Genomic DNA, 7607 nt, shown 5'->3' on the forward strand with positions numbered 1-7607 from the left:
GGAAAAAAGAAAGGCATTTGTTAATTTTCATCCTAATCTTGGACATGAAGTTGGTCAGATGCCACCGGGACTGCAGAACTGAAATTCCTTGGCTGGTGAAGGTTAAAAGTGCTGCAGAGACATCCAGCATCCTAGCATGCAGGAATAGCTCCATAAACAAATATATAGGCACTGCAGGAAATTATACCCTCTTCTGTTGTTTTCTGAAAGTGTGGCATCCAGTTCCTTCTGGCTGTAACAAATCATTTCTGAAGTGCTTTGCTGTAGAGTTGCATGCTCTTGGTGTCTCTGAGCTATTAAGTTTGCAAGAGTATTGATTCCACCTTTATCTCTTGTGCTCACAGGCAGCCTGTTATTTTTCCATGTCAGTGAGCTCAAGATCGTGCACACTTCCTTTCAGCACTCTGCAAGTGCATCTGCCAGTGCACTCTACAGTCAGGCAGCTGTTGGAGTTTTCCTAATCACAGATGAACATCTAAAGGGTTGAGACAACCAGCTTCTACTAAACTGTCCATACCCCTTCCTGTGTCTTGGGAGCTCCCATTTGCTTGGTCTGTTGTCATAGGTTTATTTTTTTAATCTGGTGAAGGGAATGCCCAGCAGCAGGTCATGGATTTCTGTGACTGCAATTCTGACCCACTGAGTTCTTGGTTCTGACTAATTTGCTTTTCAATTTGATCATAGTTAAACAGTAAATCAGGGAAACTGATCTCTCCTGCATTAATTTTAACAATTGCTTGGCCCATTCTCTAGTAATCTGTGTCTGTAGCCATTTTTTATCACCTCATTTGTATTTTCACATCAAGTAATCTGATTTCTTGTTAATAACCATTGCAACAGAAGATGTTTAAAATACAGGTAACACCCTGACTGTTCAACTTGGCTGTTCTCACCTTTTTATAAAATTGAGTGAGAATAACTGAAAATCTCCAGAAGTTAAGGACCTTCTTCCTCTACTCTCCCACAGACCTTCTGAAATCATCCACAAATGCTGCAAATGTGAACTAAGTAAAATATACCTGCCATAGTGCAGCTGCAACCGCAGTTGTCTTACAGGAATGCACTCTAAAAGAGCTCTGTGGCCTCTGCTGCTCAAAGTGATGCATGGCTTAATTTTTCAGCTACTCCAGATTGCTGCTGAGAATAATTAGAGTCTGCATTAACTGCATCCTCTTCCAGCAGCGATCCCGGGCTGTACACAAATCAAACGGTGACTGTTACTGATGTGGGAAGTTAAGGTAATTCATATGAATGTCTAACCTGTAATTTATCTGAATAATCCCTGTTTCTGGACACCCATTTCCTCCCTAGACATAATTTTCTATTTTTCAATTGAAGGTAAATACAGTGTACATTTCCTCTTTCTCCTACAGTATTTTTTCAGGCTAAGAATCTCTTTTATCTGTTTAAGAAGGCAATTCTCAAAGCTTCAGTACTTTGTATTTGTGTGAATGAACTTCATTTTCTACTGACAGAGGCCATAGAACAGGACTGACATTAACCTCAGTCTTTACTTATTAGTCTAATTCTAATCTTTCATTCTTTTTCTTAAGATTGGATTTTCCAACCTTCTGACTCCAATTCTGAAGATATTCACCAGAAGCTGCCCTATCTGTGGACACTGGTTGGTCTACAAGTTCAAAAACAAATATAACAAACTGAGATTTTAACTTTCATAAGCAAAATTAAATAAATGATAATGTTTTCATTATGTAGAAAACGGATTATGGGAGACCATTTAGCCAAACCAACACACTAGTCTGGAGAGTGTTATTGCTTTGAAAACTCCTTGAGTTCTGCTTAACATTTCACTATTCATTTTTACATAGTACAAGACAGCAACACCCTGGAGGATTCCCATACAGTACTGGCTAAGTGTTTAAAATGTATGGTAGTTTCCAAACACATCAGCCATTCTCTGGTTACCAACTATGGTGATTAGATAGTATCAATGGATGGAGAAGGTGTCAGAAATAGTTAAGATTTACTCTGCCTGATCAATTCTCCAAGGAAAAAACACTGGAATTTATAAAGCAGGATAGATTTAAATGAAAAAAATGAAAAAAAACCTTTGCTGATAAGTAATTATAAGTACTAATTACTTACAAGAACAGTTATTAAAGATAACCTGTATAATTTTGTATCTGCAGCACAGATTTATCCTGCTACTTAACTGGCAGTTTCTGTACACTTCAAAATTATAAATATACTCAGATTTAATAAAATCAGCATTGTATCTTAGGTGAAAAATCATCATTCATAGGAATAGGTTTAGCAGGAAGTAACTGTATAAAATCAAGCAGTTTTCAGTGTGTGTGTATGCTACAATGTATTGTACATTATATAATAGCATATTATTCCTCATTGAATGGGTTATTATCACTGCTTTACTTTTGGAGGAACTGAGTAGCCCAAAGTCCAAAAGAATTGATGCTGCAGCAAAAAATGCATTTTTTTGGCCAGCCTCTATATATCACCTTCCAAAAGCTATGTAATGTGTTTGCAAGGCCAAGAAAAAGAAGAGCAGTGCAACAGCTTATTTGGGGCTTATACAGGGAACATCATATTTTCTGATTATTTAAATAAATTCTGTTGTCTTCCCATCTATGAGACATATCAAGTCCTAGACTTACCTGTTTTAGAGAACACTCTGAAATGTATCTGTCCTTTACTCTCGCGGATTCTAGATTTTGCCTGCAATTCTTAGGAACAGGACAGAGCTCATCCAAACACTGAGGATACCCAAGGTTGTCTGTTGTGCAACAATTCTGGAGTCTACCATGGTAATTACCATTCCCCAAAGCTCTGCAGTCAGCTGTTGGAATCATCTAATGAAGACAATTTTTATGCCACAAATAGGATCACAGGGTCTCCCTACAAGCAAAGTGTTCCCTTTCATAGGACCTGAGCATGTTTGCAGGATTTGCAGACCCCGTTGGCCCATCGGGTTAGAAGTAAAATACTTCTCCTCATACTGCAATACCCTGATGCTGATACCAGATTCCTGTGTCAGTGCCATGAGAGTTGGCTTCATTTTCTTAAATATTTATGCTTAGCCTGGTCAGCAAAAAGCTTATACTGAGCAATATTTTATAGCAAAATTGAAACAACAAAAATGTTGGCTTGAAATAATATTACTTTGATTTCTGTCAGCTTGTGTTTTACCTAATTAGCTCACCTCAATATTGACCAGCTTCTGTGCTCATTTCGTTCCTTTAATGGTTTTGTTTACGTAGTACTGTTGTGATGACCTGTTCGTTTTTATAACTGCTTCAGGACTAACAGATAAAAGTATTGGAGGCTCGTATATACATGTAGAACAGCACACATAGAGAATCTGATTGCAAAGGATGTCAAACAAAGGCAGGACTAAATAGATGCCTCCTAGATTTGGGTTAATTTAGCCAGCCTCAAACTCTCTCTGCTTCTTTCTCAAGATCAGTCATGGTACTGAAATAGATATAAATTTGGCTGTAGATAAAGAAACTTAAAAATATTAAATATTGATCTTTCTCAGAAGGATAAAGTAAGCAATAGGAATGGGTGTATGGAATACAGGATGGTGGAAGTAAAGCAAAAAAATCAGGTAGACAGATTTTCAAAAGGGATAGAATTGACTGCCCCCCACAGTCAAAGGATCTTTGCTAGGTACATGTGTAGAAGGTTGGTGTAGTGAGTTCTGGTGCCAGCTTAACCACAGGCGACTTACGTGATCTTGGGCATCTTACTTGACCCCTTTCTGTCTGAGACTAATGTGTTTAATAATATTTATCATCAATGTTTACAGAGCTTCTCATTAAACACAATTTAAAAGCTTGCAAAATCATGTAATTCACTGTAGAGAGGTCCTAATGAAAAGCTATTGACGAAACAAAACAGAAATCTGCCCCTTCAGGCTGATACTGCTTGAGGAGGGAACTGGGAGATCAGGAGGTTCTTCTGCATTAAGTAGAAAGGTGGAGATTAGAGAAAAACGAACATTTGGGCACAGTTATGCTCTGACATTATGGTGATCACAGAGGAGAAGCTTTCTCCAAGACACGGAAGGTTCAGACTGCCATGCCTTTCACACCAGGGCAGATATACGGCAAACCTCAAATTCCAGTGGTCAAGAAAGCAGTCACAGTACAGAGGAAACTGCACTATGGGCTGAACAGTGGTCTATCTTTCATTTAATGTCCTTTCTGTTTACACAGCACATGTGAATTCTAGCAAGAGTGTGAAAGGTAGTGGGAGGACTTCTACAGGGTGAAGACTCAATGTGTAGCTGAGCAGCTTCCAAGACTTGGCTACATGAAAATGTCCATTTCATATCAGATTGTACATAGTACCAGAGCTATAACCAGGTAGTCAGATTATAACAACAAAGCCCAGTACATGTCAGGTGGGTGGTCATGACTCAGAAAGAAATATTCCAGAATGAAAAATGCAGTTACAAGTTAATGGCGTCAGACTGCAATTCATTTTGAGTACCACCATGTCTTGAACAAAGATTACTTTATCAGTCAAATCATCAAACTGGATTAGGAATGGTATTCTTGGTCACAGGGAAAATCACCGAAGATACTGTGCTTCTTAAATATATTTTTGATTCATGTTACTGCTGTGAAGGTCACTTTTGGCCTGTACCAACCATGTTAGCTTAGTCAGATGGGTGGATTTTGTACTAAGAACTCCACTCATTTCCGTGCCTCCCAACCCATTTGTTCAAGAAAGGAGGTGATGAGGTTAGTTGCTTCACTTGTCCACGTGCACCTGGGCCCAATACCCAGAATATATATAGTCTCTGATAGAGAGTGTTGGTCCCTGTGTTCTCTGCAGAGTCATGTAACAGAAGCTATAAAACTCCTTGACTCTCATTTTTATCTATCCTTTCCTCATCTTATCTATCCTTATGAGTACCTTGCTGTTTGCTAAAGCTGCTGCAATCTCCCACGTGGAGGTTTCTATATTTAACCTTTCTCCAGGTCACTCTATAGTTGGAACTTTCACCTCTTTTGGACAGGGCAGCATCTGTCTTCCTAGCAGGTAGGAAGATACATTATGAGCATTTCATTGATGCAGCAAATTAATGCAGAGAGCATGAAGCTATACAAAGGTGTGAACAATGACGGACATGAGAAAGGTGATATGTTGTGCAATGTAACTTTTTTCATGCAGCCTGGAGTCATATCTTAGCTGGGTGTTTTACAATGCTTTGGGTTTATTTTGGTTGGTTGTTTTTCATCTACCCTCGTCACTCAAAAAAAGCAAAGCTGGGCACAGTCTTTGATGGCCAAAATTTCGCTCCGACAGGTGAATAGTCCATGGAGAGTTTGGCATTGGAGGAGCTTGACCTCTACATATGTGGGAAGATGAAAAACACCGCTTCCATCTTGTTTGCAGGTCAGCTGGAAGTGAAGCAACGTGGAGGTGAAGAAACTTGTCCCCTCTACAAGTCTCCCATTTTTTCAAGCAGCCCCAAACCACTGTGTTATCTAAATTGCTAAGCTAGACAGAAATTGCTTCAAAAATTGAATTTGTCATGAGGACAGGATGCACTTTGGCTTACTAGAAAATTTATACATACAAAGGAGACAGCAGGCAATTGGGAGCCAGCCTTCTGGCTGCCTTGAATGCATGACATGAGCTGCAGATGGATGTTCTACACAGACAAAATGCAGGCACACTCTTCTCTCCTTCATTCTGCCACTTCTTAATGTCTCACAATGCAGTGAGACATAATGCATCGTACAGGTTATAAAAAGAACATCTCATTCAATCATGATTTTCAGTATTAAAAATAAATGGCATGACTTTATGGAGAAAGTGGAGCTACTGACCTAACATGGAATAATTTACATACAACAAAGAACTGAGATCTTTGTGCTTGACCACCACCAAATATTTGCAGTTGTTTGACCCCTCTAATTAAATGCATCTGAGTGACTTTTGCAAGTACCTTCCAGCTACTTTTTCTATAGTCTGTTTTTAATAAGGGTGGAAATTAAGACTATAATTGTTTTAAGAAAAGTAATTTTAAAAGTATTGCTCATGATTTTACTTTTTCATCTTGATTCTGTTTCTTTCTCTGGGTTTCACTTATTCTCCCAGGTTTGTCTTACACCATCTTGTTAAAACAATTGCAAAAATTTGTTTGGATACTTATCCATCTATACAGCTTTCTTCATTTTGAGGGTGGGTCCACTATCTTAAGGGGCATAGATATGTCTGTTGTTAAAACCTACCTAACAAAAGCTGCAAGATGAACACTGATATTTGCAACATTCTCTGTGTTTCTAATGCAGTTGTAAAAAGCAGATCCCTGCTTGTGAAAAGCAAGCATGCAGGTGATTTCGTCTGAAGTTTCAGGCTGACCAGACCACATAAAATGAACATCAGCAGTTGTCTTTTGGATAATGTTATCAGCATCCATGTTATTCTTAATAAATATTAAGGATAGAGACATAAAAATGCTCCTGAAACTGCTAACTGAGGGCTCACACATGAATGACATCTACATGCCTTTTTACCTTATTTTTCTTTTCCTTTAAATTGACAGTAGTATTTGAAGTGTTTTAGAACTCCTAGGAACGTACTATTAACTGGAAATGGCATTAAGATCACACTATTTGACACCAGTTCCTTTTTAATTTGAATTATTAAAACAAGAATTTAACCCAACTCTTGTTTGTATCACAGGGATAAAAATTTATACCTGCCTCACAGGCCTATAGCATGAGAAAAGCTCGATGAGGAGGCAGATATGCAAAGCCACTCTTTAATTAAAGACTCAGATCAAGAGCTTTTTGGATTGCTTAGACTCTACTGAAATACACCAGGAAAAACAGGTTTCATATTTCTCCTTGTTTACAGCAACACCACGACAGTGATGTTTAATCAGGAAAGAGGTCTGGTGACTAACAAAGATGAAGAAATGGTTCGAGAACCGAAGTGGCCTTGGGACAGCAAGCTTGACCAGCCAGTTATAAGTCAGGTAATATTTATTGCTTTATGTTTCTTACTGTTGTTCTTACCTCTTTTCTTCTAAATATTGCATCTTCTGCTCTCTCTGAGGTGTCTTAATTGCAAGGAACATGATTCTTGTATTTCTTCAATATATCATAGAATCATAGATGGGGCTTCCACAACTTTCTTGAACGAGCCATTCCTCATTTTGCTTTTGGGCATATTCACTAGCAGGCATTTGTTTGCCTTACCTCAGGCCTGATCCAATTTCCACTAAAATCCATGAAAAGGCTCTCACTGCTTTTTAGTTACCACAGCTGGTCCCAGCATGCTGTAAAACTTCCAGAAACAAAGGTAAAACATTTGTGACCCAAGTCAGTAACTGTGCCTTCAGGCACAGAGTTTGTAAACATACCCATTATTTACAGGGGTTGGATCAGTGATTTTTTATTCCTTGCTGCCTAATAGAGGGCTACTGGTATCATGCTTAGCATTTTATACCAGGCATACATAGGGCCCTGACAGAATGACAGGTAGCCAAACCCATACTCAGTTCTTCACTTGGCTCATACTACCAGGCTGGCAGCTGACATGAAGGAATAACTTCAAACAAATGGCAATAAAATTCTTAATAGGCAGATATTCTTATTTGGAGTTGA

Source organism: Pseudopipra pipra, chromosome 5, assembly GCF_036250125.1.
Source record: "Pseudopipra pipra isolate bDixPip1 chromosome 5, bDixPip1.hap1, whole genome shotgun sequence".
NCBI classification, from domain to species: Eukaryota; Metazoa; Chordata; class Aves; order Passeriformes; family Pipridae; genus Pseudopipra; species Pseudopipra pipra.